This window comes from Nelumbo lutea, chromosome 8, assembly GCF_056320005.1.
Source record: "Nelumbo lutea isolate HS-2025 chromosome 8, American lotus-T2T, whole genome shotgun sequence".
Lineage (NCBI taxonomy): Eukaryota > Viridiplantae > Streptophyta > Magnoliopsida > Proteales > Nelumbonaceae > Nelumbo > Nelumbo lutea.
Genome location: NC_142691.1, coordinates 40952774 through 40977597, shown reverse-complemented (window position 1 = coordinate 40977597; position 24824 = coordinate 40952774). Strand labels below are relative to the sequence as shown.

Genomic DNA, 24824 nt, shown 5'->3' with positions numbered 1-24824 from the left:
AAACTAAGTGTTAGACACTTGAAGATTTGGGTTTGTCCAACACACGTTAAAAGAACGAGTGCAGATAAGTTGGAATCCAAGACCAGCCGTTGCCTATTTGTAGGCTACCCAAAAGGCTCTGTAGGTTACCTATTCTATGACCCAAGTGAGCAGAAAGTGTTCTGCAGTCGAAATGCCCAATTCATGGAGACCGATTACATCCTGGACACCCATCGTCAGGAAATTGTTCTTGATGAGGAGAGCTCAGGAGCAGTGGGAGATATCCCACAAGTTCTAGGTAGTGACCAACCTAGAAGATCCACTTGGGTATCCAGGACACCTGTCCGTTATGGTTATGACTAGGATAGTTACCTGGTGGAAACCTTGACTAGTGAGGAGGATTCCGTGACTTACGCGGAAGCTATGTTGGACATAGATTCCCAGAAGTGGGTGGAGGCCATGAGAGTAGAGATGGAATCAATGGAAACCAATGGAGTCTGGACTCTGGTAGATCCGCCCTCCGTGGTAAAAGCAATCGGTTGCAAATGGATTTACAAGAGGAAGAAGGGCCCCGATGGTAGGGTTGAGACCTTCAAAGCTCGTCTGGTGGTGAAAGGGTACTCTCAGAAAGAGGGCATCGATTATGAGGAAACCTTTTCGCCTGTGGCCATGCTTATATCCATTAGGATCTTGCTAGCTGTAGCAACATACCATGATTACGAGATTTGGCAAATAGATGTCAAAATTGCATTCCTGAATGGAGATCTTACTGAAGATATCTATATGCAGCAGATGCAAGACTTCATTGCTGCAGGTCAAGAAAACATGGTATGTAAACTTAACAGATCCATTTATCGACTTAAGCAAGCTTCTAGAAGTTGGAACATCCGTTTTGACTCTGTCATCAAATCGTTTGATTTCGAGCAGAATCCGGATGAACCCTGTGTTTATAGGAAGTACAGTGGAGATAAGGTTACCTTCTTGGTTCTGTATGTAGATGACATTCTACTCATTGGGAATGATGTAGGAATGTTGACTATGGTGAAAGTATGGCTTTCACAACAATTCTCCATGAAAGATCTTGGAGAAGCCTCCTATATACTGGGTCTTCGACTCTATAGAGATAGATCGAAGCGGATAATAGGATTATCCCAATCTGCCTACATTGACAAAATAGTCAAAAGATATAGCATGGAAAACTCCAAGAAAAGAAATGTTCCTTTCAGGCATGGAGTCACTCTCTCCAAGAAGATGTCTCCCAAGACTTCTGAGGAGATTGATGGCATGAAAGACGTTCCCTATGCCTCTACCGTAGGGAGCATCATGTATGCCATGCAGTGCACTCATCCTGACATTGCTTAGGCAGTGAGTGTAGTAAGCAGATTTCAGGCCAACCCGGGGCAGGAGCACTGGACTGCTGTGAAAAACATACTTAAGTACCTTCGAAGGACAAAAGAGTTTTGTCTAGTATTCGATGGTAATTCACTACAGATCCAAGGGTATACTGATGCCGATTTCCAATCGGATCCAGATGATAGAAAGTCTACATTTGGATATGTTTTCACGATAGGATTGTGTGTTGTTTGCTGGAAAAGTAGCAAACAAGGGTCCACTGCAGACTCCACGACCGAGGCCGAGTACATTGCCGCAAGTGAGGCTGCCAAAGAAGCCGTGTGGATGAAGAAGTTCGTTCATGAGTTGGGAGTAGTTTCGTCCAGCACATTGATGTGTGGCTCATTGTGACACTAGCAAGTGCACTAGCCATTCAAGTAATAAAGTAGTGAGTGAAGTATCGTTCCCACGAGGATTTAGGAAACAATTACCAATACTAAATTGAACATTTCTTATCTGATCAACAAATAAATCAAAACTCTAATGAAAGCTAAGAAATCCTAAATTAAAATCTATCTAAATCATTGGCCCAATTGCCTTCAATTCAGGTTAGAAGAGTAAGTAGTAAATGTCAATCTCAGAATTCAGCAATCTATCAATTTGGATCATTCGAATGAATCATGATTGAGCCTTGGTTTGGTGAAACCCCAAGGTCATGAACAGCCTCTCTCAAGTGCGTGTTCATCCTATGCATGAGTGATGGTTATTCTATCTCTAACAAGAATCTAATCCCCATGCATGCATTTCTTCAAACACTTCTAAGGCATCAATTCAAATCTGAATTGATCACCAACTGAATTGTGCAAGTTATCTCTAACCTTGCACTCAATTCAGTTCTTGAATAGTAGATCTGAATTCCTAGAGTCTCTCTCAAGCACTCTAGGAATTCCAAGCTGTAGATTAATTCGCCCAATCTGAAAATTGCAGATCTGAATTCTCTTTCAAGCAATTCAGGTCTTGCAATCTCAGATCTGAGAATTCAGATCTGAGTTTTGAAGGTTAGTTGGCCGAATTAATCTACAATCACACCCTTATTCAAGAAACTTCAAATACAATGCATGACCATTTGAATGAATAAAAAAGAATTAGATTGCTGAACTGAAATTTTACAAGCTGAAATACATCAAGGAAGAATGGAAACAAGGAGAAAGAAGAAAGAACATATAACTAAGAAACTGAATTCAAATCAAAAGAGAATGAAACTACAAATGATTTATTACAGAAGATCTTTGAATCACAAACTCTCAATTCGAACTCACCTTCTTCTTCTAGCTTGCTTGTCTTGAACTTCCTTCAGCCCTTCTTCTTCTTCTTCCTTGCGCCTAGCCTTCTTCTCTTCTCTTCTCTCAAGGTGGCCGAACCTCTAAGAGTGGGAGAGCCTTCCTCTCAAGCAATTGAACAACTTTCTCCCCTCCTAGAGGCCTCCTTATATAGTTTTTCAAGGGGGCTCTTGCCCCTTCTTGAAGCCTCTAGAATGGGGTGTATTACACCCCTCATGAACCTTCTAGAGTGCTCCCTCCTTCTCTTCAAGAAACTCCTAGAAGTTGCCGCCCCTAGCTCCCTTTGGGCTGCTATTTGGGCTACAACTTAGCTTGCTTTTGAGCTCATGTGGGCTACACTCTAGGCTGTTATTTGGGCTAAAAATGGGCTGGGCCGAAATTTCCTTCTTGCTAGGCTTCTTCCCTTGGATTTTCCAAAGAGTTTCACTTGCTCTTCTTGGGCCGAATGAAATTCTCTTGCTCTCATGGCTGGGCCGGACTGAAATTGGTAATTTTGGGTTTTTCTTTTCTTGCTTTTGCCTTCTTTTTATTGATTTGGCTCCCCCTGAAATCTTTTTTGCAATCAAGCTAAAATAGGGCAAAATTTAATTAAACCATCATAAAATTTCATGCAAAAACCTCATAAAATATAGATAAATTGTAGGTTCATCAAATACCCCCACACTTAAGCTTTTGCTTGTCCTCAAGCAAAGACATCAGCCATAAACTTAACATTCCCCCCTTCTGTTCTCACCATTTACCTGATGAACTTTTTAAGATAGAAAAAAAAAAGTAGTCGGGGAACTTTTGTAAGTGCTCAACTTTTATTCTTGTAAATTACCATTTAAGATATGTATCAGATCCAAGGAAAGAAGAATATGAATTTCATCATAGTCTAGCCTTCACTCCTAATTCATATATAAATCAGCTCCTTAATTGTCAAGGTTAATAATCAAATTTCACTAAGTTTCACATCTGTAACTAAATCTTAATGAGAGTTCAACTTTAGAGTGCCCCTTTGAACCTCGGTTGTCACCACAATTACTTATTTCTAAGGGTGAGTGCATTTTATGCTCCATCTCACCTTTTTTTTCTTTTCGGTGTGAGTGCATTTTATGCTCCATCTCACACTTTTCTCTTTTTTTTCGGTGTGAGTGCATTTTATGCTCCATCTCACACTTTTCTCTTTTTTTTTTTTTTTTTTTTGGTGTGAGTGCATCTTATGCTCCATCTCACACTGGTCACTTGCTTGAGGTAGGTAAATAGGACTCATGTTCTAAGCTGCTAGTTTTACTATTCAGCTCAGAATAGCGGAGTCAATTTGGGCTTTTGTCCTTCTTTTGCAATTATTGAACCTCAAGAATCAACATTTCAGATGTGCACTAGTTTTCTTGACCATTAACAATGAAATCAAGGGCTTCCATACACATGAAGGAAGTTAGGGCTAGTCATGCTGAAAGGCATATTCAGCTCCCCTTTTCTCCTGCATATATCAAATTGGGTCATTCACAAGAATAAAAACTTAACAAGTACATCAGTCTCCCTTAACTCATTGAATTCCTTCTTAAAAAAAAATCATCAAATAAATAGTAATGAACTTGCGGGGTTCCAGTCTTTTTTTTTTTATTTTTTATTTTTAATTTTTTTTGTGATGTCATTGCCTGCATATGTGTGTTGGGGTGCATGAGGTGCATGGTTTCAACCCCCATACCCTAGCCTCGGGCTCACTCCCCCACACTTGAGATGAACATTGTCCTCAATGTTCGTAGTGTTAGGGAGTCATACTTGCTAGAGCAAACTGAAGAAAAGAAAATGATGAACTGAGTCCTTAAACAATTGGAATTTTGAGAAAAAGATCTTTATTTTACTAACTAATATTCTAAAAAGATAAATGACAAAAAGATTCCTTAACTTGTTCATGAGCAAGCATAAGAGATTATTGGTTATCTAGATAAACAGTGGATGGAGGGGGTACAGTACTGCCCATTAAATATGGTTTCAGGCGCTGACCATTTACTTTAAACATGCCCTGAATCGGGTGGGTGAGTTCTATAGCCCCATGGGGAAAAACCTGTGAAATGGTAAAGGGTCCAGACCACCTGGATCTCAGCTTACCTGGAAACAAGCGGAGACGGGAATTATATAACAATACCTGTTGGCGTACATAAAAGTCCCGTCTCAGCAAATTCTTATCATGCCAGTTTTTTATTCTTTCTTTATAAACTTTGGCATTCTCATAGGTGGTAAGTCTGAATTCATCCAATTCATTCAATTGCAACCGCCTTTTAGCCCCTGTGGCCTGAATGTCAAAATTTAAGAATTTAAGAGCCCAATAGGCCTTGTGTTCCAATTCAACTGGTAAATGGCATGCTTTACCAAAGACCAATCTGTAGGGAGACATGCCAATAGGTGTCTTAAATGCAGTTCTGTATGCCCATAATGCATCATCTAATTTGATGGACCAATCTTTTCTGGCGGATGCTACGGTCTTTTCCAGAATTCTTTTGAGTTCCCTGTTAGCCAACTCCACTTGGCCACTGGTTTGAGGGTGATAAGGGGTAGCTAATTTATGTGTAATTCCATATTTCTGCATTAACCTCTCAAATTGGCTATTGCAGAAGTGAGTTCCCCTATCACTAATTATAGCTCGCGGAGTGCCAAATCGGGAGAATAGCTTCTTTAGGAAGTGTACTACCCTTCTTGAGTCATTTGTGGGTAAAGCCATGGCTTCTACCCATTTGGATACATAGTCAACTGCAACGAGGATGTACTTATTCCCAAAAGAATTCGGGAAAGGTCCCATGAAATCTATACCCCAAACATCAAAGATTTCACAGATTAAAATATTGGAAAGGGGCATTTCATTCCGTCGGGAAATGTTTCCCGATCTTTGGCATTTGTCACATGTGGACACATACCGATGGGCATCTTTGAAGAGTGTGGGCCAATAAAAACCTGATTGCAAAACCTTGGCTGCAGTGCGACTAGCTCCAAAATGACCTCCTGCTTCTTTATCATGGCAAAATTGGAGTACCGACTCCATCTCCTCCTCGGGGACACATCTCCTTATGATCTGATCTGCACACAATTTATACAAAAAGGGTTCCTCCCACAGATAGTATTTTACATCAGAAAAGAATTTCTTTTTCTGTTGATATGAAAGGTTAGGAGGAAGGACTTGTGCAGCTATATAATTAGCAAAATCAGCATACCAAGGATATGAGTATTTCTGTATTGAGTACAACTGCTCATCCGGAAATTCTTCTCGAATGTTGCTGGTTATCTCCTCTTTTGAGCTTACCGTGTCCAACCGGGAGAGATGGTCAGCAGCCAGGTTTGCAGCACCCTTCAGGTCTCTAATCTCAATGTCAAACTCTTGCAATAAAAGGATCCACCTGATCAGTCTTGGTTTTGAGTTTTTCTTGGTAAGCAAGTGCCTTAATGCCGAGTGATCTGTGTGGACAACAACCTTGGATAATATCAGATATGAACGAAACTTATCAAGTGCAAATATTACTGCTAACAGCTCCTTTTCTGTGGTGGTGTAATTGAGTTGGGGTCCAGTCAAGGTTCTGCTAGCATAGTAAATTGGCTGAAAAATGTTTGTTCATTCTTTGTCCTAAAACAGCTCCTATAGCAAAATCACTCGCATCACACATCAATTCAAATGGGAGGGTCCAATCTGGTGCTACCATGATAGGTGCATGGATCAATTTGTCTTTCAAGATGTTGAAAGCATGAAGACATTCAGTTGAAAATTCAAAAGGCACTTCTTTCTGAAGCAAGGTAGATAATGGCTTGGAAATTTTTGAGAAATCTTTAATAAACCTTCTATAGAATCCGACATGTCCTAAGAAACTTCTCAAAGAACGAACAGATGTTGGGGTTGGTAATTTTTCAATTGCCTCCACCTTGGCCTTGTCGACTTCTATACCTCTTTGAGAGATCTTGTGTCCAAGCACTATGCCTTCTTGCACCATAAAATGACATTTCTCCCAATTCAACACAAGATGTGTTTCTTTACATCTAGTAAGCACCTATTCCAGATTATTCAAACATGCATCAAACGAAGAGCCAAAAACTGAAAAATCATCCATGAAGATCTCAATAAATTTTTCAACCATATCAGAAAATATAGACATCATACATCGCTGAAAGGTTGCTGGGGCATTGCATAACCCAAAGGGCATCCTTCGGTATGCAAAGGTTCCATATGGGCAAGTAAAAGTGGTCTTTTCTTGTTCTTCTGGTGCAATTGGTATCTGGTTATACCCAGAATATCCATCCAAGAAACAATAATACTCATGCCCGGCTAGCCTCTCCAACATTTGATCCATAAATGGGAGAGGGAAATGGTCATTCTGGGTGGCTTCATTTAATTTTCTATAGTCAATACACACACGCCATCCGGTAACGGTTCTAGTAGGGATGAGTTCATTTTTCTCATTTGGAACAACAGTCGTACCCCCTTTTTTGGGCACAACTTGCACAGGGCTTACCCAAGAACTATCAGAAATAGGATAAATGATCCCAGCATCTAACAACTTAATTATTTCAGCCTTTACCACTTCTTTCATGTTGGGATTCAGGCATCTTTGGGGCTGAACGGAAGGCTTGCTGTCCTCTTCCATCAAAATTCTGTGAGTGCAGATTGATGGATTAATGCCTTTGATATCTTCTACCTTCCAAGCTATAGCATTTTTGTGTTCCCGCAGCACTCTTAATAATTTTTCTCTTTGTAAGGGATTCAGTGCTGCGGAAATTATCACGGGGAGATCTGATGGTTCCTCAAGGAAAGCATACTCTAAATGGGATGGTAATTGCTTCAGTTCAAGGGTGGGGGGTTCTTGGGGTGATGGCTTACCTGATGGTCCGGGCAATTTGCCTAAGTTCTCTAATTTAAGAAACCCCTTTCCCTTGAATTGAGGCTTATCGTTCAGGTATGCTATCATGAGGTTTATTTTTTCATTTTCTGCTTCTTCAAGTTCTCCCTGCTGGAGGCAGAGTTCAAGAGGATCAGTTATTCTACTTACCTGGAAGCATTCATCAATTGTCAATTCAATGGCATCAATCATAAAACAAGAATCATCACTAGAGGGTGCATGTTTCATAGCATCAGACATTTTAAAAATTATCTCCTCATCTTGTATCCTAAGGCTGAGTTGTCCTTGTTGGACATCAATCATTGCTTTCCCGGTAGCCAGGAAAGGTCTCCCTAGGATAAGCGGGACCTCCACATCTTCTTGCATGTCTAACACAATGAAATCAACTGGAAAAATGAATTTGTCAACTTTAACTAACACATCTTCTATGATCCCCCTAGGATGTCTAATGGATCTATCAGCCAATTGTAATGCCACTCTAGTGGGTTGGGGTTCATTCAACCCCAATTTCTTGAAGATAGAATATGGCATTAAATTGATGCTAGCTCCCAGGTCACATAAAGCTTTTTCAAATTTTAAACTGCCAATGGTACAAGGAATAGTGAAACTCCCTGGATCTTTGAGTTTCTGAGGCAGCTTGTTCAGAAGGATAGCAGAACATTCCTCATTTAATGCAACTGTAGCCACATCTCCCAGTTTCCTTTTGTTTGCCAATAATTCCTTCAAAAACCTTGCATAGTGTGGCATCTGGGCTAAAGCATCAGCAAAAGGAATATTAATATGTAAACTTTTAAATATTTCAAGAAACTTACCAAATTCCTTCTCCAATTTTTGTTGCTTCAGCCTGTTAGGGAATGGAACTTGTGGTTGTTGGTGCATCCCTTGTTGTGCTTCTGGTTGTTCCGTCTTCTGTTGTCTGGTTCCAAGGCTTGTTTCTGCCTTGGGTTCAGCCCAATTTTTCTGCTTCTTCAAGTTCTCCCTGCTGGAGGCAGAGTTCAAGAGGATCAGTTATTCTACTTACCTGGAAGCATTCATCAATTGTCAATTCAATGGCATCAATCATAAAACAAGAATCATCACTAGAGGGTGCATGTTTCATAGCATCAGACATTTTAAAAATTATCTCCTCATCTTGTATCCTAAGGCTGAGTTGTCCTTGTTGGACATCAATCATTGCTTTCCCGGTAGCCAGGAAAGGTCTCCCTAGGATAAGCGGGACCTCCACATCTTCTTGCATGTCTAACACAATGAAATCAACTGGAAAAATGAATTTGTCGACTTTAACTAACACATCTTCTATGATCCCCCTAGGATGTCTAATGGATCTATCAGCCAATTGTAATGCCACTCTAGTGGGTTGGGGTTCATTCAACCCCAATTTCTTGAAGATAGAATATGGCATTAAATTGATGCTAGCTCCCAGGTCACATAAAGCTTTTTCAAATTTTAAACTGCCAATGGTACAAGGAATAGTGAAACTCCCTGGATCTTTGAGTTTCTGAGGCAGCTTGTTCAGAAGGATAGCAGAACATTCCTCATTTAATGCAACTGTAGCCACATCTCCCAGTTTCCTTTTGTTTGCCAATAATTCCTTCAAAAACCTTGCATAGTGTGGCATCTGGGCTAAAGCATCAGCAAAAGGAATATTAATATGTAAACTTTTAAATATTTCAAGAAACTTACCAAATTCCTTCTCCAATTTTTGTTGCTTCAGCCTGTTAGGGAATGGAACTTGTGGTTGTTGGTGCATCCCTTGTTGTGCTTCTGGTTGTTCCGTCTTCTGTTGTCTGGTTCCAAGGCTTGTTTCTGCCTTGGGTTCAGCCCAATTCTTCTTTTCTACCTCAGGCAACTCTTTTCCACTTCTTAAGGTAATAGCTTGCACCTGCTCTCGTGGATTCACTTCAGTGTTGCTTGAAAGAGTTCCCGGCAGTCTGGAAGAGATTAATTGTGCCAATTGCCCCACTTGGTTTTCCAGGTTTTTGATTGAGGCTTCCTGGTTCTGGAACCTAGTTTCTGCACCTGCTATAAATTTTGTCATCAGTTCCTCCAAATTGGATTTCGGTTCAGGGTGATGATAAGTCTGGTGGAACGGCTTGGAAATATGCTGATTTGGCCAGGACTGGTTTGAATGTCCCCTCCATCCTGGATGAAAAGTATGGTGACTCTGGTAACCCTACTGTCTTGACGAATTGCTGACATAGTCAACTTGTTCAGTAGATGGTCTGAACTGATTGCCAACTTGGCAGTCTGTACTGATGTGGCCTCCCCCACACAATTCACAATTAAGAGGCTACACATGCATGGCAGCTATCTGCATTTCATCTATTTTTTTACTGAGTGCTCCTATTTGTGCAGCTAGTGCTATATAAGTGTCAACATTATGCAAGCCTTGTTGCTTCCTAGTTTGAGTCCTTTCCGAATGCCATTGATAATTGTTGGCTTCCATTTCCTCAATAAGTGCATGGGCAACCTCAGGAGTTTTATTATTTATGGATCCTCCGGCTGCAGCATCTAATATGGTCTTATTTGAGTCAGTAAGACCATTATAGAAAGTCTGCACTTGCAGCCAAATGGGGAGGCCATGGTGAGGAACTCTCCTTAACAGCTCCTTGTATCGTTCCCATGACTCATATAAAGATTCCCCCTCTTGCTGGAAAAAAGTAGTGATGTCATTCCTCATTTTAGCAGTTTTAGAAGGGGGAAAATATTTAGAGAGAAAACGGCTGGCCATTTCGTCCCATGTGGCTATAGATCCTGCCGGTAATGAGTTCAACCAAGCTTTGGCTTTATCCTTCAAAGAAAATGGGAATAACCTCAGCCGGATGGCATCATCACTTACCCCATTGTGTTTGAAGGTGTCACAGATTTCCAAGAAGTTAGCAATATGGGCATTCGGATCCTCATGGGCCATACCACAAAACTGAACCGTATTTTGTATCATTTGGATTATGGCCGGTTTAATTTCGAAGTTATTGGCAGCAATAGTTGGCCTGATAATGCTGGAGACAGTCCCGGTGAGGGTAGGCTTGGCATAATCCATCATAGTTCTTTGTTCAGCCATTTCTTGTGCTTCTTGTCTGACTTGCTTAGCAGCTCTCAAACGGACACGGAGAGTCCGTTCAATCTCCGGGTCGTAAAGGATCTCTTCCAGTTTAGGTCTGCTTGTCATAAATTGTTAAAGTCAAAGCAATAAAAATGCCAATATTCACAAAAGAAAATAAATAACTAATCCTATCACACTGAAAATGTAAAGTGAATTATTGGAATACAAAACCTACATCCTATCATGAATAAATGAAGCCGATTATACTAAAAGCAGATTTAAACCAATCATCTTATTCAAGGTTCCTTTATCTACATCCATCGATTGCAACATCTGAATTCAGACCCAATTTAGATCTGAGTTCAGATCTACAAGTCTTTGGTATTGTTAGTCTAGAGAAATTAATAAATAATAATTCAGATCTGAGCTGGATATCTCATACACACTCATTGGTATACACTACAATATACATCCATTAAGGTTGGAATCAATTCTGTGATGCTTTAGGGCTGAAATCAGATCTGATCTGAAAAAAAAAAAATTAAAAGGATCTGAAATAAACTAAAACCAGTCCTGAGTTAGGCTTGGGTTAAAGATTTTAAACTCTACAATTGAAGCTCAAACCTGTATAGCTGATGCATATCAAACACTTGCTAAGACCTGAAAATTGGGTCTGCAATGTTTGGTATTGCAAGCTATTCGGCCCATACAACTTTTGTAGAAATCTGAAATCAGGTCTGCTAACTGTTGCACTATAGCAGCCCTGCTACAGATCTGAATGCTAAAAGAAATACTTGGAAAGTGCTAATTTTTCTTAAATATCTGAGGCATAACAATTATTCAATCCAAACATACACCTCCTTAGCTAATGTAGCTCGGTTACAAGTGGGTAAAGCCAAGAATTCAGTCCACCCAGAATTCATAGTATGCTCTGTATCAGTTCAGTCCTCACATCATATCAACTGCATTTCAGATTTGAATTTCTCTCATTCCTTGCTATCCATTCACCCTTGAGGCAGGTTGGATGTATCATAGGGTGGATTGGGGTAGTGATGGCACCCAATTCACCTCAAACTTGCATCGGTTCAGATCTGAGTTCAGAGGAATTCAGATCTGAACTGAGCAGATCTGTAACAGCAGAATTCAGATCTGAACTCAAGTCTGAGTTTGGATCTGAATTCTCAATTGCCTTACCTTCAGTTATTGCTACCAAATTGTTTTTGGGGAATAGCAGAAGTGCCCTATGGTGAATTGGGGTGGTGATGACACCCAATTCCCCTCAAAATTTCATCAGTTCAGGTTTGAGTTCAGAGGAACTCAGATCTGAACTGTTGCAGATCTGCAATAGCAGAATTCAGATCTGAACTCAGATTTGAGTTCTGATCCGAATTCTCAATTGCTCATCTTGTTGTTCAAAAGATCTCCCCTTTTTTTTTTAATTTGTTTTTTTCTTTTTGTAATGAAAGAAAGAAAAAAAATAAAGTCTGAAACACAAGCAACTCTTTTTGGCTGAGTGCTGCAGATCTGAAATCTGCTGATTTGAGTGCCGAATGCAACTCAGATCTGCAACACTCATGTTTATGTGAATTTTTTCTTTTTTTTTTCTTTTTGAAGGGAACAACACCAAGATTGAATAGAAATCAAACATGCCTTTATTAAAATGAAACTGAAACAAAAAAAATGAAAGTAATCTACTTAAGAAAGAAGAAACATAACTACAGTAGTACAGCAGTTGCAGTCCAAGCTGAAATGAAAAAGTTAGCAAATTAACCCAACTATGAATGCAATGCTGAATGAGATCAGATTAAGAATGCTCAATGTTTCCTAATATTGCTTCTCTAAATCCCCGGCAACGGCGCCAAAAACATGATGTGTGGCTCATTGTGACACTAGCAAGTGCACTAGCCATTCAAGTAATAAAGTAGTGAGTGAAGTATCGTTCCCACGAGGATTTAGGAAACAATTACCAATACTAAATTGAACATTTCTTATCTGATCAACAAATAAATCAAAACTCTAATGAAAGCTAAGAAATCCTAAATTAAAATCTATCTAAATCATTGGCCCAATTGCCTTCAATTCAGGTTAGAAGAGTAAGTAGTAAATGTCAATCTCAGAATTCAGCAATCTATCAATTTGGATCATTCGAATGAATCATGATTGAGCCTTGGTTTGGTGAAACCCCAAGGTCATGAACAGCCTCTCTCAAGTGCGTGTTCATCCTATGCATGAGTGATGGTTATTCTATCTCTAACAAGAATCTAATCCCCATGCATGCATTTCTTCAAACACTTCTAAGGCATCAATTCAAATCTGAATTGATCACCAACTGAATTGTGCAAGTTATCTCTAACCTTGCACTCAATTCAGTTCTTGAATAGTAGATCTGAATTCCTAGAGTCTCTCTCAAGCACTCTAGGAATTCCAAGCTGTAGATTAATTCGCCCAATCTGAAAATTGCAGATCTGAATTCTCTTTCAAGCAATTCAAATCTTGCAATCTCAGATCTGAGAATTCAGATATGAGTTTTGAAGGTTAATTGGCCGAATTAATCTACAATCACACCCTTATTCAAGAAACTTCAAATACAATGCATGACCATTTGAATGAATCAAAAGGAATTAGATTGCTGAACTGAAATTTTACAAGCTGAAATACATCAAGGAAGAATGGAAACAAGGAGAAAGAAGAAAGAACATATAACTAAGAAACTGAATTCAAATCAAAAGAGAATGAAACTACAAATGATTTATTACAGAAGATCTTTGAATCACAAACTCTCAATTCGAACTCACCTTCTTCTTCTAGCTTGCTTGTCTTGAACTTCCTTCAGCCCTTCTTCTTCTTCTTCCTTGTGCCTAGCCTTCTTCTCTTCTCTTCTCTCAAGGTGGCCGAACCTCTAAGAGTGGGAGAGCCTTCCTCTCAAGCAATTGAACAACTTTCTCCCCTCCTAGAGGCCTCCTTATATAGTTTTTCAAGGGGGCTCTTGCCCCTTCTTGAAGCCTCTAGAATGGGGTGTATTACACCCCTCATGAACCTTCTAGAGTGCTCCCTCCTTCTCTTCAAGAAACTCCTAGAAGTTGCCGCCCCTAGCTCCCTTTGGGCTGCTATTTGGGCTACAACTTAGCTTGCTTTTGAGCTCATGTGGGCTACACTCTAGGCTGTTATTTGGGCTAAAAATGGGCTGGGCCGAAATTTCCTTCTTCCTAGGCTTCTTCCCTTGGATTTTCCAAAGAGTTTCACTTGCTCTTCTTGGGCCGAATGAAATTCTCTTGCTCTCATGGCTGGGCCGGACTGAAATTGGTAAATTTTGGGTTTTCTTTTCTTGCTTTTGCCTTCTTTTTATTGATTTGGCTCCCCCTGAAATCTTTCTTGCAATCAAGCTAAAATAGGGCAAAATTTAATTAAACCATCATAAAATTTCATGCAAAAACCTCATAAAATATAGATAAATTGTAGGTTCATCACACATCACCCATCCCATTGTTGTGTGACAACAATGGAGCTATTGCTCAGGCTAAGGAGCCACGAGCTCACTCGAAATCGAAGCACATCAAGAGGAAGTACCATGTACTAAGGGAGATTGTTGGTAAAGGTGACGTCCTGATTCAGAAGGTAGCGTCAGCGGAAAATGCAGCAGACCCATTGACAAAGCCACTATCATAGAAAGTGTTTGAGAAACACGTGGAAAGCATGGGACTCTGGCTAGTACCTGATTGGACCTAAGTGCAAGTGGGAGCTATTAGACAGTTTTGTATGCCCTTAGCTTCAATCAAAATGATGTACTTTATGAGTTTATTGTAAATGAATAAAAGTGCATATTTGATTCATGTTCCCTTGGTATGTTTCTGTGTAATACCCTTAAACTGGACACTTATTGAGACTCGTGTTAATTTAGAATGTTCACAACCAGTGGGTCGGTCTGGGGAGACCTATCCTGACAACGCTAACACTGTGGTGCCACCAAGTCGGTTGGGGTGGCTTGTCTTAGCTACCGGGGTGAGACCCTAGGTACATATAGTGTAGGATTAATTGAATCTTTGAACTGGACCAGATTTCCATTATTTCCTTAGACCTTGGAGATTGATGGGCAAAACTGGAAAGTTACACCCGACCCCTAAACTCGATTATGATACTGCACTAGGTGTCGGATTGGGCTGTCTTTGATGTACCAATCAGTGAGATCCTTAGCGGGGGTCAAAACCTGGGTATGTTGGGACAGTCTGAGAATTCATCTGAGTGGGTGATCATAGTGACAGGATCGGCCCCTTTGTCGGACAAAGGTAATGATCAGAGATGCACTCTCACTGATGGAAACCAAGACTGCCGGCAGCCGATTTCAATCGTTGAGATTTGTTTTGCAAAATATATTTTATATGAGATATAAAAGTATATATATTATGGTTTCGAAATGTTTGCAAATAGGTTTTAATTCCCAGGATCCATATTAGAGAGAGTGCAACACTGTTTCTTGCATCCGAGAGAGAGGTCCTCTCTAGTCGAGTAGTGTATGGTCATTATGGGCTGAGAGGTTTAGTGTAAGACCATTGAGGATAATACCTGATGGGCTAATCTTGCATCTGCCCACAGTCCCTAGGTGTTACAAGGTGCCTTGGCCCAGGGACCACTTAGGGTAAGTGTTGGGCCCATAGAACCCATCTGATGGGTTTCAGGGGGTGCATTGTCCATAACAGTGTATTCGGCCAGGCCTTGTAACAAAGGCTGGGCTGAACCCATGTGGCTGAAGTGTAGATCAATGTTTGGGTCCCACGCCATACAAGGAAGTCCAATTGGGCAGTAGTTTAGAAGGATAAATGAATACATAACCTTAAATGGGCCTTAAGCCCATTTCGAACTTGGCTAATTTGATTAGTCACTTAAGGGGCGAATTCTGAGATGGATCAGCTGATAGGATTGGACCCACACCCTATCCACTCAGAGAGTCCAAGATCTAAATGAGATTTAGATCTAAAAACTTCATAATTAGATTCGGAGATGGCTGATCTAATCTGCAGATATGATCTAACCCCTTATCTTAAAGGGACTTCTAATTCATATATTATTTGGGTTAGCAACTCCTAATGGGATTAGGAGCTGATCCCTTTAATTCTATAAAAGGAAGAGTGGGCAGCAGCCTTTAGACATCCCAAGGCAATCAACAAGCAATAGATAGTCTTGTCTTCAGAGCTGAAATCACAGAAGAGAGAATTCTGCACCCTGCAAATACTCTCTTGCCGCCTCCTTCCTGCAGTCGCTGCCTATAGCAATTCGATCTCCAGTTCTTCGGAGAAATCAAGATTAGATCTTGATTCCTATCTTTTGGAGAAAAGATTGGTGGGAGTTGTATTCACAAGCCGTCCAGGTGATTCTTGAGAAGGATCAAGTTCTTTTGGAAGAACACTGCTGATTCTGCTCCACCCTGCACTGTGCCATCTTCAGTGGGAGCAGATTTTGGATCCTACCTTGGGCGTGAACACCTCCATTGAGAGATATTATTTCTCTGTATCAGGTATTATCTCTCCCTACTCCTTTTGGTTCAGATTTGGTTCAGTTTATGATTAAAGAATGATCATTGAAAATATGATTTTCTAAATAGGGAATTCGATTCCCAGTTGAAGGGAGAGAAAAAGTTTTAAAATTCGCCCCTTTATTCCGCAATCTTTGGGCGTCTATGTGATGGATTTCTTATCCCTTCACTCTAAACAAGAAGTGGCGGATGAGTTCTAAGTCTAGTCCTAGCATCTGTTCGTATGACCAGGCGAATACATCCTGAAATTCTGCATAAGAAATGCAGATTAGATCGGTTTCAAGTTTTGAAGTTTCTGCGATAAGGACATTTCCTTACCTTGTGAAAGTGCATTGAATTTTCCTCTATCCTTGGCCACTAGCTTAGCGGAAATGTATAAAGGCTTTTTGTCAGTTCCGTCTGTTGCTAGGTTAATCTCCTCTAATGGTTCCTCAACCGTGTCAATGGAATTCATCATGCACCTTGGAGATACTCTGACCTCATCGCAGTATTCTGATGTGTCTTCTTTTGTCTCCTGAAGTTGTTCATGTTATTATACGTCTCAGATTTTGAGGGTTTTATGTCTATACAGGTTTGTGGTTAAAGTGATATCTTAGTGTCATGTCCAATAGTTGCATTATTACTGGATGGTGTTATTGTAGCAACATCGACTTGCGATACGGTGAAATGGTATTGGTTGAGACATTACTTAGAGTCTTTCGTTAGAGGATTGTAGAAACTTTGTAGTAAACATGTATTTGGTTTGAAAAATACTGTTAATAGATTAAGGTTGAATTCTTTTTGAAAAGGAGTACATGTTGCGATAAGGCTACGCTAAACAAGACACATTCAATAAAATCATACCTCGGAAATGGCCTTCTTAGTAGTGGGTGGTTTGTCATCATCGTGGTCCTTGATGATGGTATAGTAGTCTTTCCCATTGCCCCCCATTACCTAGATGCATCGACTTCTTTTCCATCAGTCCAAGGTTCTTGCAGGTTTGCTTTCAGGTGGGTGGGGCAGATTTTTTCCCTCAACCTTGGCTATCCTTGTTTCGCCAGCCTCTGCTAATTCCATGTGATGCGAATAGAAATTATCATAATCTTATCTATGAATATTCAGTCTTTCCACACCTAATTTACATTTAATTGGACTCATTACTCTAGTATTTTGATTTAGGGCAAGGAAAGAAGTCGCAAGAAGGAAAACAAGGCTAATTGGATGGTTTTTCGCAATTTCAGCACCATTCAGTAATCTGGGCCTAACTCTCATATCCGAGCTCCGATTGGCCTGATTCAAGATGCACTGCAAAGATAAGAGCGAGATCTACAACTTTCATGTTCTTGTTTTGACAGATATGGCCTGAATCAAAGTCAAAATCAGGCCCAAAGTCGAAGTGGATCCGTAGTAAAGCCCAGCTCACAGCTGAAGCCCAGCTTGCAGAAACGCCTTGTAGCAGCCCAAATTATTAAAGAAACTCAATCCGAATTTGAGAATTCCTATCAGATTTAAATTTCAATTGTAATTCTAGAAAGATAAAAGATTAAGATTACTAGATAGGATAGGATTAGATCTAATTAGGACTTTCTATTTTTGAGGATAATCTCCTAAGAGGAGGTGGAGAGAGCCCCTCCTCCAAAAGCTATATAAAGGGGGGGGGGGACCAGCTTGGGCATCAGTCAATCAATAATTAAATTAATCAATTACTAAAATCCCTTTGAAGTGAATCAAGATCATCGAGAAACTTCAAGAAGGAGATCAACAAATCAAGAAAGCTTCAAGAAGGAGGTGGTGGCAAGAAGAGATCTCAACACCATGGGCGGATGCATGAGTTCTTTCTTTCCTCTTGTTTGCTTTATTTCCTTTATCATGAACTTATTTGTTTTTAGCTCGGGCTGTGGAAAGCCTAACCATGATAATGAATATATTTTTATCATTATGATTTATCCAAGATCGTGATTTCCATATAGTCTATGAATTATTTGCTTAATGCGATTAGGAGTGCAATCTCTTAATTGATTTGGTTTATATGAATGAATCACGAGAGGAATTTATATATTCGACCACATAATTCATGGTGTGAATTGAATGGTATACAGGGATATATACACATGGTTCATCTAAATATATGAGTTTTTCTTAAACTTAATGCATTTCTATCATTGAGAACTCTAGTCGAGGGATCGAGGGGTTACTTGATAGAAATAGGTTTAATATATCTTGGGAAAGAATATTAAATAAAATTGGGAAAACATTTAGCTTATGGGAATGACAAATGATCTTGGTTAATCACATCCATTAATATTAATTAGAATGGTTAGGTGGACCAATGGCCTTAGCAATTTCACTCATTGCATATTCGGTTATTGATTGCCTTTGCTTTTATTTTCTTTTTCTATTTTTATTTTTAGTAGTTCTTACTCTTAAATCTGAATTTCAATTGTCCAAATAATTAGGGAAGACTATAGTTCTAATACTTATTTTGTTAAATCCCCGTGGGAATGATTTATAATTATAGCTATCAAGTTTTTGGCTCCGTTGCCGGGATTTAATCCTGAAATAATATTAGCACTTGTTAACCTTGGTTAAATTGGATTTTTTTTTTCTTTCTTTATTTAAAGAGATGCTTGGGAAGTATCCTCACCATGGGATACCAATTTGGTATCAAATTCAAACTTCTTATAATGGTATTACTCCATCCTATTGCTCCATTATTGATGCAGCTGTAGGAGGCACAATCATGAGGAAAACTCCAGAGGAAGCCTATGATCTAGTGGAAGAAATGGTGTCGACAAGCTACTAGTGGAGTAATGACCGAACCGATCAAAGAGGAGTACACCACATTGATTCCCTTGCAACCATATCTGCTCAACTTGCTAGTCTGAATAAAAAATTTGATACTTTTAATATTGTAGAAATGAACATCATCTAGCATCCCATGTGATTTCTGTGATCAAATAGGACATACTAGTTTTGATTGTCCATTAGGTAATCCTTTTGCTTCACATGTGAAAGAATGGTAGGATCCATCTAAGGGATGCCATAAAGATTGCGGAATGGGTGGGCAAAGTTCAAAAACTTTACTACCTTCTCTCAACTGGGAATCATATTCCCTAAATTTAGAATACAATATTCAAGGATCCTACTTGAACGATAATCGAACCAGATCTGAACTAGAAGGGAAGGGATGAATTATACCTGATCCAGAGAAGCAGTATCTCCAAAAGTTGGTGTTCACACCCAAATAGGACACCAAGATCCGCTTCTACTGAAAATGACATAGCTGTATGTGGAACGGAACCAACAGAGTGTGTCCTACACACTATATCCTTCTCAAGAATCCTCTGAAACTCTGAGCACCAAATCTTTTTCAGTCTTTTATGCAAGAATAATGTCAAGAAATGATTTCTTGATTTCTTTCTTCTGCAAAGATCAAATCTTGCCAGAAGGAATGGCAGCGGCTGGAGGAGAACTCCTGGGACAAAGATGGCTGAATTGCTTCTCTTCTCTATGGAGTGTGAATGAGGTCTAATCTCAGTTCGCAGGATGCTTTCTTGTTTACAACCCTTGGTTCGAAATCTGATATTTTTCTCTTAGGGTGCCTCCTCTTTTCTTCTTGATTAAGAAACCTCCTAATTAGGAGTTATCTCAATCCAAATCAGTATTTGGATAGGGGATTATCTTAATCCTATCTGCAGATTAAGTTACCAGATTCAAATGTGATTAGAAATTGGTCTCCTAGAGTGGATAAGGTTAAAGGCGCAATCCTTTTGCTAACATTAATCTCACATCCGCCCCATAGATGGGTGATCATATCAGCCCAGCTCGAAATGGGCTTTTGGCCCATTAAGTGTTCAATGCTTAACTAGTTTCCAATCTGCTGCCTAGTTGGGATTCTTTGTATGGCGTGAGACCCAAGCATTGATCTACATACTAGTCACATGGGTTCGGTCCAGCCTTTATTACAAGGCCCAGCCGAATTCACTGAAAAGCTCAGTGAACCCCTGAGCCCATCACATAGACCCTATGGGCTCAACACTTACATTAAGTGGTCCCTGGGCCAAGCCATCCTATAAAAACCCAGGGACTATGGGTAGGTGCAAGATTAACCCATCAAGTACTATCCTAAATGGTCTTACACTTAACCTCTCAGCCCTTAATGATCAAGCACTACCAGACAAAAGAGGACCTCTCCCTCGGCTACAAGGAACAGTGCCACACTCTCCACTCACATGGATCCCGAAAATTAAAACCAATTACAAACATTTTGAAATCGTACAAATATATATGTATACATTAATTTTGCAAAACAAAATTCCAACGATTGAAATCAACTGCCGGCAGTTTGGTTTCCATCAAAGAGAGTGCATTCCCGATCATTACCTTTGTTCGACAAAGGGGTTGATCCTGTCACTATGATCACCCACTCAGATGAATTCTCAGACTGTCCCAACATACCCAGGTTTTGATCTCTGTTAAGGATTTCACTGATTAGCATATCAAAGACAGCCCGATCTGACACCTAGTGAAATGTCATAATCGAGTGTAGGGGTCAGGTGTAACTTTCCAGTTTTGCCACTCTGTCTCCAAGGTCTAGGACAATACTGGAAATCTGGTCTGGTTCAAGGATTCAAGTAATCCCATACTGCATGTGCCATGGGTCTTACCCTGGTGGCTGAGACAGGCCATCCCAACACTTGGTGGCACATCAGTATCAGTCTTGGTAGGAAAAATCTCCCCAGATTTATCCAATGGCTGTGAACATTTAAAACTAACACGTGTCTCTATAAGTATCCAGTTTTAGGGTCTTAAATAGAATTATACCAAACAACGTGAATCAAACATGCACTTTATTTATTTGCACTAAATATCAAAAGTACATCAAATCAGATTGAAGCTAAGGGCATACAAAACTGTCTAATAGCTCCCAATTGCACTTAGGTCCAATCTGGTACAAGCCGGAGTCCCATACTTTCCACGTGTTTCTCAAACACCTTCTGTGTTAGTGGCTTAGTCAATGGGTCTGCCACATTATCCGCTGATGCTACCTTCTGAATTAGGACGTCCCCTCTACCAACGATCACCCATAGTACGTGGTACTTCCTCTCGATGTGCTTTAAGTTCGAGTGGACCCGGGGCTCTTTAGCCTGGAAGATCGCTCCATTGTTATCACACAAAAATAGGATGGGTGATGTGCTGGATGGAATCACTCCTAATTCGTGTTGAATTTCTTCATGCACACGACTTCCTTGGCAGCTTCATTTGCGGCAATGTGCTCGGCCTCGGTTGTGGAATCTGCAGTGGACCCCTGTTTGCTGCTTTTCCAGCAAATAGCACACGATCCTATCATGAAAACATACCCAGATGTAGACTCTCTATCATCTAGATCCGACTAGAAATCGGCATCAGTATACCCTAGAACTTGTAGTGAACTACCATCGAATACCAGACAAAACTCTTTTATCCTTCAAAGGTATTTGAGTATATTCTTCACAGTAGTCCAATTCTCCTACCCTGGGTTGTCCTAGAATCTGCTTACCACACTCACCACCTAAGCAATGTCTGGGTGAGTGCACAGCATGGCATACATGATGCTCCCTACGGATGAGGCATAGGGAACGTCTCTTATGCCCTCAATCTCCTTAGAAGTCTTTGGAGACATCTTCTTGGAGAGAGTGACTCTGTGCCTGAAAGGAACGTTTCCTTTCTTGGAGTTCTCCATGCTGTATCTTTTCACAATTTTGTCAATGTAAGCAACCTGGGATAATCCAATTATTTTCTTCGATCTATCTCTATAGAGTTGAAGACCCAGTATATATGAAGCTTCTCCAAGATCTTTCATGGAGAACTGCTGTGATAGCCATACCTTGACCGAAGTCAACATTCCTACATCATTCCCAATGAGTAGGATATCATCCACGTACAACACCAAAAAGGTGATCTTATCCCCACTGGACTTCCTATAAACACAGGGTTCATCCGGATTCTGCTCAAAGTCAATCGTTTTGACTTCTAAATCAAAATGAATGTTCCAAATCTTAGAAGCCTACTTAAGTCCATTTTTGGATCTATTAAGTTTACATACCATGTGTTCACGACCATCAGCAATGAAGCCTTGCGGCTGCTGCATGTAGATATCTTCACTAAGATCTAAATTCAGGAACACGGTTTGACATCCATGTGCCAAATCTCATAGTCATGGTATGCTGCTACAGCTAGTAGGATCCTAATGGATTTAAGCATGGCCACGGGCGAAAAGGTTTCCTCATAATTGATACCTTTTTTCTGAGTATACCCTTTCACCACCAAACGAGCTTTGTATGTCTCAATCCTGCCATCGGGGCCCTTCTTCCTCTTGCAACCAAATGCTTTTACCCTGGAGGGCGGATCTACCAGAGTCCAGATCCCATTGGTCTCCATCGAGTCCATCTTAGCTCTCATGGCCTCTACCCACTTCTAGGAAGCTATGCCTAACATAGCTTCTATGTAAGTTATATGATTCTCCTCACTAGTCAAGGCTTTCACCAGGTAACTGTCCTGGTCATAACCATATCGGACGAGTGGCCTGGATACCCTAGTGGATCTTCTAGGTTGGTCACTACCTGGAACTTGTGGGACATATCCCACCGTTCCTAAGCTCTACTCACCAAGAACTATTTCCTGACGGTGGGTGTCTAGGATGTATTCGGTTTCTAAGAATTGGACGTTTCAACCAAAGAACACTTTCTGCTCACTTGGATCATAGAACAGATAACCCACCAAATCTTTTGGGTAGCCTATAAATAGGCAATGACTGGTTTTGGATTCTAACTTGTCCGCACTCGTTCTTTTAATGTGAGCAGGACAACCCCAAATCTTCAAGTGTCTTACACTTGGCTTCCTTCTGGTCCATAATTCATATGGAGTCTTCGGAACCGGTTTGGTGGAACCCGATTCAGTATGTAGATAGCAGTCTCTAATGCATATCCCCAAAAGGATGTGGGTAATTCCCAGCGTATGAGAAGTGACCGGACCATGTCCAACAAGGTCCTATTCCTCCTCTCTAAAACACAATTGAGTTGAGGTGTGGCAGGAGGAGCTAATTGTGACACTATCCCGTTGACCTTCAAGTAGTCCCTGAATTCGTCAGAGAGATACTCGCCACCTTGATCCGATCGAAGGGCCATAATTTCTCTCCTAACTGTTTCTCGACTTACTGTCTGAACTCTTTGAACTTTTCAAAGGATTCAGACTTGTGCCTCATTAGGTACATGCAACCATATCGTGAAAAATCATCTGTAAAGGTGATGAAATACACGTGTTGGTTCCTCTGTCCTAACACTAAGGGGACCACATACATCAGTATGTATTAGGTCTGTTAGACAGTTTTGTATGCCCTTAGCTTCAATCTGATTTGATGTACTTTTGTTATTTAGTGGAAATAAATAAAGTGCATGTTTGATTCATGTTGTTTGGTTTAATTCTGTGTAAAACCCTAAAACTGGACATTTATAGAGACTCATGTTAGTTTTAAATGTTCACAGCCGTTGGATAAGTCTGGGGAGATTTATCCTGCCAAGGCTGATTCTGGTGTGCCACCGAGTGTTGGGATGGCCTATCTCAGCCATCAGGGTAAGACCCGAGGCACATGCAGTATGGGATTACTTGAATCCCTGAACCGGACCAGATTTCCAGTATTGCCCTGGACCTTGGAGATAGATGGGCAAAACTGGAAAGTTACACCTGACCCCTAGACTCGATTATGACATTTCACTAGGTGTTGGATCAGGCTGCCTTTGATATGCCATTCAGTGAGATCCTTAGCGAGGATCAAAACCTGGGTATGTTGGGGCAGTTTGAGAATTCATCTGAGTGGGTGATCATAGTGATAGAATCAGCCACTTTGTCGGACAAAGGGTAATGATCGGGAATGCACTCTCTCTAATGGAAACCAAACTGTCGGCAGTTGATTTCAATCGTTAGAATTTTGTTTTGCAAAATTAATATATTTATATATATATGTACGGTTTTGAATTGTTTGCAAATGGTTTTAATTCCCGGGATCCATGTGAGAGGAGAGTGCGGCACTGTTCCTTGCAGCCGAGGGAGAGGTCCTCTCTTGTCGGGCAGTGCTTGATCATTAAGGGCTGAGAGGTTAAGTGTAAGATCATTGAGGATAATACCTGATGGGCTAATCTTGCACCTGCCCACAGTCCCTGGGTTTTTATAAGATGGCTTGGCCCAGGGACCACTTAATGTAAGTGTTGGGCCCATAGGGTCCATATGATGGACTCAAGGGGTTCATTGAGTTTTTCAGTGAATTCGGCTGGGCCTTGCTTTAGAGGCTGGGCCGAACCCATGTGGCTAGTGTGTAGATCAATGCTCGGGTCCCATGCCATACAAAGAAGCCCAACTGGGCAGCAGATTGAAAAGTAATTAGACACTGAACACTTAATGGGCCAAAAGCCCATTTCGAGGTGGGCTGATATGATCACCCATCCATGGGGCGAATTTGAGATTAAAGTTAGTAAAAGGATTGGGCCTTTAGCCTTATCCATTCTTAGAGACCAATTTCAAATTAGATTTGAATCTGGTAACCTCCTGATAAGATCAGGAGTAAGCTAACTCTATCTGCAGAAAGGATTAAGATTATCCCCTATCCAAATACTGATTTGGATTGGGATAACTCCTAAAAAGGAGGTTTCTTAATCAAGAAGAAAGGAGGAGATTTCGAACCACCTTGAAGAGATATAGGATATCTCCTGCGAATTGAGAGAAGATCA

General features: G+C 40.5%; 1 non-coding gene across 1 annotated transcript; it reads left to right on the top strand.

Moving 5' to 3' along the window:
- The first annotated feature begins 10089 nt into the window (after positions 1–10089).
- On the top strand, positions 10090–10196 carry LOC148843896 (small nucleolar RNA R71). The gene has a single exon (XR_016103924.1). It is a non-coding gene; the product is annotated as a small nucleolar RNA R71 (small nucleolar RNA).
- Positions 10197–24824: the final 14628 nt, after the last annotated feature.